General features: G+C 28.6%; 1 long non-coding RNA gene across 1 annotated transcript; it reads left to right on the top strand.

The window, feature by feature from the left end:
* Positions 1-276: 276 nt before the first annotated feature.
* On the top strand, positions 277-1,917 carry LOC126890733 (uncharacterized). The gene is made up of 2 exons (XR_007700435.1): positions 277-578; positions 1,459-1,917. It is a non-coding gene; the product is annotated as an uncharacterized LOC126890733 (long non-coding RNA).
* Positions 1,918-9,644: the final 7,727 nt, after the last annotated feature.

Genomic DNA, 9,644 nt, shown 5'->3' on the forward strand with positions numbered 1-9,644 from the left:
CGAAAAACAATGCTTACTTGTCAAATAATAGCTATTTGTATAACAAAGGAGGAAAGTGTGAATGAAGTTTAATCCGATACACGTCGGGCAGTAATCATTTAAGGGAGAAAAAGGCACTTTACTCCCATGATATACATATAATTTTTCCACCTTCCTCAAAAAACAAGTCATTTTTTTATTTTTAAATAATTTATTTATGTAACTGACTAACAAAATTTATTAGAGAATAAAACTAACAAGTAGGTATTGGGATAAACCGTAATCGTACCCCTTCCTAACTGCCAAAGTGTCATGGCCGCCGTCGGGACCTATTGTGCTGACATTTACAATGTATACATATAGAAAAGTTTATTTTTTTCTGCTTATAATGCCGTTTTCTAAAGATATTAGTGAACAAAATCGATTTGCTAACAATATTTAATATATTTTAAATGTGCTAAAATTGGATTCAACAGCAAAAGTCGCATAAATAACATATAAATGACGAATTTGTTTACCTATTACAAATGGGGTTATGTGGTTGTAACTGTTTATTTTGGGAATAAAATGAAAATGATCAATTAAACGACTGGAAAACTGTAAGTATTACAATTAAAACATGTTTATCCTATCACAAGAGTTCACTTCATTTTAAGAAAGCTAATTATTATTATACAATAGACATCTATAAACTGCCATGTACTTTTAAGGTTACTTTTGATCTCTTTTCAAAGCTTATGATTAAATGTTACCTCTTTATTAATTAGATTTGCCAACAAAAGATGCATGATTAAGGCCAAATGCAATTCCTTTGCTAAAGTCATAAAAAAAGTACAAATACAGTTAAAAAAATTATTTTAAAAAGGTCTCTCAAAAGACATGAAAATTATACAACAACTCAAAAAACTAGAGAATGTAAAGAAAGCCAGGTTATTGGAAATGGAATTCCTGTTTAATTGAAAGCCAGTAAACTATCCAAGACTTTTCAGAATCAAATGTGTCAACTTGTAAAACGATTCTTCTGACATTTTCAGTAAAAACCAGATTATCCTCAAGAAAAATTCTGTTTTAAGTGAAACTCAAAGTCATATATATAAATATAATTTTGTGAATGTGTCATCTTTGAATGAAACAAATTTTTTACCTAAACAAATAAATGTTTGGATCTAATTAAAAACAATGCTGAATCAAGTACAGTAGAAATACAATCCTTTGAACTTCTAAATGTGATTGTTAAAAGTGTCGAGATAGCTACTGCATAGGGATTCGAAAGGGATAGACTTGTTATGAACGCACTTGATCATGTACTTCTTACTGTTATAAAGTTGAAACAAAACTTATTTTATGCTTTCTTATCAGTCACTTTTAATTGTGTATCAACTTTACGTGGTACATCGTGCAAAAATTGCTAAAATGCAAACATTATATTTATTTTCTGTGTTACATTGGATACTATGATTGAATGTCTTCCTCTTTTAGATAGTGAAGTGAAGAACATCTTGAAGTTCCAATGATGTTTCAAGATGAGATAAATCGAAATAATGGTTGTATGTTAGAAGGACAGAGAATACGAAGAAATGTTATTGCTGCATACTTAGTGTAGTGAAATACAAACTTCAAACATTATAATATATTTTTTTATTTCAAACATTTCATATGATTATGAAAGAACATCTTCCTCTTTAAAACAATGAAGAAGTGAAGAACATAATAAAGTTCCAACGAAAATGATTCCAGATGAGGAAAATCGAAATAATGGTTGCATGTTACGTGTATAGAGAATACGAAGAAATGTTATTGCTGCAAACTTAGTGTAGTGAATTAAAAACTTATTGTCAAATACAAATCAATTTATTTCATACTTTTATAATATATAGTGGTACAATTTTATATGTGTTCAAATAAAAATATTAATAAATAAAATACAATAAACACAAATCATGTATATCTTACAATGAATTACAAAATCAAAAATTAATTACAAAAATATCAAAATAAATCTAAAATATTAAAAAGTAACCCATAATTTTTATAGTACCTACATACTTTGGTTGGTACTCTAATAATTTGGAAATCCATTAAAGTTTGTAGATGGAAATTGCAGGTATCTAAAAAATATATAAAGTAACTCAACAATCTCTTTTCAATTAGGATTGCAGTTGATAAAGATGAATGACCCTTGCTCGGGAAATCAAATGTATCTAAAAAAAATTAAGTAACAGCTTTCTAACAAAACAATCTTAGCACTAAACGGAAACAAAGATACTGGTAAGTATTAAAACATTTTTTGAAAAATCTTTCTGAAAGTGAAAATAAAGACTACTCTCTATGGGAACAACTAAAACTGGGTATGCTTTACAAAAAAATGTATCCAGAACAAACTTCTTCTCTATAAGGCAATACTACTACAAGTCTGGATGTACAGGATTTAATTCTGGGGAACTGCCAGTAACATAATATGCAAAGACTACAAAGATTCCAATCCAAAGTCTTTCATGATGTCCGATTTTTTTAGTACCACTACCAAATATCACGCTAAACTTAAAATTCTTACAATGAAGATAGCTAAAGCTTGAGTACACATAGATAGATCCAACCAAATAAATAAAAACAATTAATGTATGTAAAATGTATGTTAGTCTTCTTCCACTTGCAGAAGATATTTTCAGTTGTTTGTGCCACTGTGAACTTAAGATCTCTAATATTAACTGATGATAAATTTATGAAAACTGATTTTAAATATTAAAAACTTTCAGAGATATTTCAATTTTCGAAACATCTTATAAAAGAGTGAAAAATATTCAGAGACACCTTACAGCCATAAACCAGTAAAACTAAAATATTTAATGTTTTTGTATAAATTAATATTAATATTTATGAACTTTTTAAATATATCTTTAAAAATTTTATGATAAATAAAATGTTTTTGAGTAAAGGCAATATTTTTTTTGTATGGTAATAGAAAAGATTAATATTTGAAATCATATACAGCATCACATTTTATAAATTATAATCTTTTTATTATAAAAATAGTAATACCGTGTGTCTACGGATGGGGTGCCCAAGAGGAAAAACTTTTTTATTTTCAATTTTAGCGAAAAATGTCAAAAAACTTTTGCTTGTTCTAAAACCCCATAAAATGAACTAAAATTCAAGTTTTTCAAATCCTGCTTATTTTTATAGCCAATTTTATGTAAATCCCTATAAATTTTTGCACTAAGTTCGAAATTGTAACAATAATAACTTGGGAGAACAACCCTTTCACTTCTCTGGATTACGAAGCCAGACTTTGTCGTTCTCCTTGAATCATCCAATTATTTATTAATTAAATAATTATTAATACAACAATTTTAATAATGAAATTTATCACAAGATAAATTCTTTATTGATAGCTTAACATTGTCAAAAAAATTGACAATTCGCAAATTATTTATCGAAGTTGATAGTTACTAAGCTACATTGTGGCTTGGCAACACTAGATTATTGTTAAGATTTCAAACTTAGTGCAAAAATTTACATAAAATAGGGATTTACATAAAATTGGCTACAAAATTAAGCAGGATTTAAAAAACTTGAATTTTATTTCGTTTTATGGGGTTTTAGAACAAGCAAAACTTTTTATCAATAATGACATTTTTCGCTAAAATTGAAAATAAAAAAGTTTTTCCTCTTGGGCACCCCAACCGTGGACACACTGTATATAATTATAATACTAAAATCACAATAAAGATGCACTAGAAAGAAACAAACACAAGACATGATGAATGTTATGAGGAGCACTCACAAATCATGATTTACAAAGTTTATACATTGTAAATCATGATTCGGGAGTGCTATTTGTATCATTCAACATGTCTTGGGTTGTTTATTTCTGGTGCATCTTTATTGTGAGTTTAGTATAAGAGAATTACAAGTTTTATGTTAAATCTTCTGAATCAAATTTTTGTTAGGTATCATGTCACTCTTACTAATTTTATCCCATAAACACTTTGAAATAATACATTTTTTAGTTCCATGACTATTATCAATTGTTGGATATCATATTGGCTACCATATTCGCTATTGTGGCTTTATTGACAGCAGCTCTAACTAATGATGATGGAGTCGATTTTCCATACTATGGTCTTAGATTGTTCAGCTATGATTGTGAGATTCTACCAGAACCACATTTACCTTGGATCTTTCTCTGAATTATCAAATGCAAAAGTTCATATTTTTTAGGGTGTTTCATACCTAAGTATTATTGACCTAAGTATTCCAGCTTGTGTCTCTTTAGTCAAATGGAAATTATTATATGAAACTCTACAAGAACACATTCATATTATAATCAATTAAGTATATTAATTTTAATCACAAATGTTTATTGGTTGAGAGAGTGACTTTTTTACTTATGCTCAATCAAATATTTTTACTATTTTCTGTTAGTTTTTTAATAGTTATTTATGATATAAGTGTTAAAAGTACACATTTAAGGCACGCATGTGAAAGTCTGCAATTCACATGAGTGCCTTAAAAATGTACTTTTTAACACACATATCATACAATATTTTTTCTGCAAACGTAATTACAGAATAATATCTACAAAAACTTTTTTCTACAACCGTGTTAAAAATTCAATTTTTAGCACTCCATAAGAGCATTAAAAATGCTACTTTAAGGCACAAGTGCTTTAAAATTTTTATGGCACTGCAATTCGTATTGACCGTATAGACAATTTTGATGTAATGTCACAAAAATATAAAAATGGAATGTCAGTCAAGTTCAAGTAAAAGTTTTTGTAGATATTGTCCTGTAATTACGTTTGTAGAAAAAATATTGTATGATATGCGTGTTAAAAAGTACATTTTTAAGGCACTCATGTGAATTGCAGAACTCGCTATCGCTCATTCTGCAAACTTTCAAATGCGTGCTTTAAACGTGTACTTTTAACACTTATATCATAAATAACTATTACTTGAACTGACATTCCATTTTTATATTTTTTTGACATTACATCAAAATTGCCTATACAGTCAATATGAACTGCAGTGCCATAAAATTTTTAAAGCACTAGTGCCTTAAGGTAGCGTTTTTAACGCTTGTATAGAGTGCTGAAAGTTGCATTTTTAACACGGTTGTAGAAAAAATAAATTTTATGTATATTTTATCTAAAAAAGTATTTAAGCACTTAAATATTTTTTCAAAAATAGAATATTTTTATGAACTTCTTTAATTCTTTTTTATTTTAACTTTAATGCAATCTGTTATCATTATAACAATATGACAGATATAAAAAATGACACAGTGGGAACTACACTCAGGGGTGAGAACTCTTTACATATTTATATTAATTTAGTCTACATTACCATATTTCTGACTTTTTTACAAATTAGTAACTACTATCTACTTCCCAGTGGTGTAGAGATCTGTAACTTTTCTTAACCCTCTAGTGCCCTAGTTTGCCTCAAGGCGGACCATAATAAAAATTTCCATGCTTACTATTTAAGTATTTTATAGCTGCAATACCGAAACCAGCCTCTGGACTAGATCAGATAAGCATCCAGCTTTTAAAAGTTTGGGTGATCAGACAGATTTTTACCCTATAATTTTCAGTTTAGCATGATATTTGGTAGTGGTACTAAAAACATCGGACATCATAAAAGACTTTGGATTAGAATCTTAATAGTTTTTGCATATTTGTATTACTGGCAGTTCCCCAGATTTAAATCCTGTACATCCAGACTTGTCGTAGTATTGCCTTATAGAGAAGAAGTTTGTTCTGGATACATTTTTTTGTAAAGCATGCCCAGTTTTAGTTGTTTCCATAGAGAGTAGTCTTTATTTTCACTTTCAGAAAGATTTTTCAAAAAATGTTTTAATACTTACCAGTATCTTTGTTTCCGTTTAGTGCTAAGATTGTTTTGTTAGAAAGCTGTTACTTAATTTTTTTTTAGATACATTTGATTTCCCGAGCAAGGGTCATCTTTATCAACTGCTACCCTAATTAAAAAGAGATTGTTGAGTTACTTTATATTATTATATTTTTTAGATACCTGCAATTTCCATCTACAAACTTTAATGGATCTCCAAATTATTAGAGTACCAACCAAAGTATGTAGGTACTATAAAAAATATATGTAACTTTTTAATATTTTAGATTTATTTTGATATTTTTGTAATTAATTTTTGATTTTGTAATTCATTGTAAGATATACATGATTTGTGTTTATTGTATTTTATTTATTAATATTTTTATTTGAACACATAAAATTATATCACTATATATTATAAAAGTATGAAATAAATTTATTTGTATTTGACAATAAGTTTTTAATTCACTACACTAAGTTTGCAGCAATAACATTTCTTCGTATTCTCTATACATGTAACATACAACCATTATTTCGATTTTCCTCATCTGGAATCATTTTCGTTGGAACTTTATTATGTTCTTCACTTCTTCATTGTTTTAAAAAGAAAGATGTTCTTTCATAATCATATGAAATGTTTGAAATCAAAAAATATATTATAATGTTTGAAGTTTGTATTTCACTACACTAAATATGCAGCAATAACATTTCTTCATATTCTCTGTCCTTCTAACATACAATTATTTCAATTTACCTCATCTTGAAACATCATTGGAACTTCAAGATGTTCTTCACTTCACTATCTAAAAGAGGAAGACATTCAATCATACTATCCAATGTAACACAGAAAATAAATATAATGTTTGCATTTTTAGCAATTTTTGCACGATGTACCACGTAAAGTTGATACACAATTAAAAGTGACTGATAAAAAAGCATAAAATAAGTTTTGTTTCAACTTTATAACAGTAAGAAGTACATGATCAAGTGCGTTCATAACAAGTCTATCCCTTTCGAATCCCTATGCAGTAGCTATTTCAACACTTTCAACAATCACATTTAGAAGTTCAAAGGATTGTATTTCTGTAACTGTACTTGATTCAGCATTGTTTTTAATTAGATCCATACATTTAATTGTTTAGGTAAAAAAATTGTTTCATTCAACGATGACACATTCACAAATATGACTTTGAGTCTCACTTAAACAGAATTTTTCTTGAGGATAATCTGGTTTTTACTAAAAATTTCAGAAGAATCGTTTTTACAAGTTGACACATTTGATTCTGAAAAGTCTTGGATAGTTTACTGGCTTTCAATTAAACAGGAATTCCATTTCCAATAACCTGGCTTTCTTTACGTTCTCTAGTTTTTTGAGTTGTTGTATATTTTCATGTCTTTTGAGAGACCTTTTTAAAATAATTTTTTTAACTGTATTGGTACTTTTTTTATGACTTTAGCAAAGGAATTGCATTTGGCCTTAATCATGCATCTTTTGTTGGCAAATCTAATTAATAAAGAGGTAACATTTAATCATAAGCTTTGAAAACAGATCAAAAGTAACCTTAAAAGTACATGGCAGTTTATAAATGTCTATTGTATAATAATAATTAGCTTTCTTAAAATGAAGTGAACTCTTGTGATAGGATAAACATGTTTTAATTGTAATACTTACAGTTTTCTAGTCGTTTAATTGATCATTTTCATTTTATTCCCAAAATAAACAGTTACAACCACATAACCCCATTTGTAATAGGTGAACAAATTCGTTATTTATATGTTATTTATGCGACTTTTGCTGTTGAATCCAATTTTAGCACATTTAAAATATATTAAATATTGTTAGCAAATCGATTTTGTTCACTAATATCTTTAGAAAACGGCATTATAAGCAGAAAAAAACAAACTTTTCTATATGTAAACATTGTAAATGTCAGCACAATAGGTCCCGACGGCGGCCATGACACTTTGGCAGTTAGGAGGGGGTACGATTACGGTTTATCCCAATATTATAACTGTCAATTGTCAAATATAAGTCAAACTATTAATTTAAAAATTGTTAAATTAATATAACAATTTACTGTTTTTACCATTCTGCCAAATACAGGGTGTTCTATAAATAACCGTTAAAATGTATAGATACTTACGTAAGAGATAATAGAATATTGTATAGAGCGTCAATTAGTTATTTCATAAATGACATACTATGACGTCACTTTTACTTTTACTCCCTAGCGAGGAAAAGTTTAACCTTGCTCCCTAAAATCAGGTCAGGAAAAGTATATTTTCGGTAGAGGTGTAGGTGTAGGTGTAGGTGAAAAACTTTTTTTTCTGTTTTCTGACAATAGTAAAATATATTTTGAATTAAATAAAATAAATATATTCTTCTTTTTTGTCAAACAATTTAATTTTTTTTTGGACACTGTATAAACAATTGTGTTAATATTTATGTGATTGAATGCAGAATTGAACATCCTTTTAAATGAGCTATCGCACGACCCCTAGTCTCATTTAAAAAATCATCGATTACGTCATCACGTCCATATGTATGACGTCATTCGTATGAAATATATGCCAAAATATCGTAATATAAAAATGAAAATCGACCCGTTTCGGGATTTCTCCTGAAAGTCGATGGTTTACGATGGTGTTACGAAAGTCAATGGTTTTTTTAATGTTCAAGAAACTTTTGGTTTCTGAATTTCTGAGGGTTCAAATTTTCGTTGGAAGATATTGTATAATTTATTGTATATTAATTTATTAAGAGGAAACAGTAGCAATCAACAGGTAGCAAAAACGCGTTTCAAGATTTCGGCTGTAATTTTGAATATTATTTCAAGATATTTGGCACACGTATTCGTAATATAATAAAGAATGGCGGTACAGAGCCCAATTTAAAAAAATGTATTAATATGTGGAAATTGCTCTGTAATTCAATACAATATTAAAAAAACGAGCCTGTACCGCCATTAAGAAGAACAAAAAAATACACTTTCTTCAAATAAATTTTTTTATCCGATGCCTAGATTTTGTGTCGTTTTGGAACTACTAAAATTTTTTATTTCATTAGTAGTTCCAAAATGACACAAAATCTAAGCATGGGATAAAAAAGTTTTTTTTTAAGAAAGTGTATTTTTTTGTTCTTCTTAATGGCGGTACAGGCTCGTTTTTTTAATATTGTATTTAATTACAGAGCAATTTCCACATATTAATATATTTTTTCAAATTGGGGTCTGTACCGCCATTCTTTATTCTATTACAAATACGTGTGCCAAATATCTCGAAATAATATTCAAAATTACAGCAGCAATCTTGGAACGCATTTTCGCTACCTGTTGATCGCTACTGTTTCACCTTAAGGACGTAGATGGGAATATCCTATCTACGTCTACATCTCGACATCTTTGAGCTCCAACGCTCAAAGATGTCGAGATGTATCTGTAGACATATACTGTTGTTTTATTGACTTCCAAAAGGCATTTGATTGTGTTAAGCACTATAAATTGATCGAAGCTCTAAAAAACATAGACTTGGACGACAGAGATGTTCGAATAATTGCAAATTTATATTGGAATCAAACAACATTAGTTTTAGTAGATGGTGTGGAATCACAGGCTCTTAATATTAAAAGAGGAGTACGGCAGGGATGCCTCTTGTCACCACTGCTTTTCAACGTTTACTCCGAAAGAATTTTCAGGAAAGCTCTTTCTAAAAAACAAAAAGGAATACTTGTGAACGGTGAAGTCATCAATAATTTGCTATATGCGGACGATACAGTACTCCTAGCTTCTAGTCAAGAAGATCTGCAAACACTACTTG

Source organism: Diabrotica virgifera, chromosome 8 (assembly GCF_917563875.1).
Source record: "Diabrotica virgifera virgifera chromosome 8, PGI_DIABVI_V3a".
Classification (NCBI taxonomy): Eukaryota; Metazoa; Arthropoda; class Insecta; order Coleoptera; family Chrysomelidae; genus Diabrotica; species Diabrotica virgifera.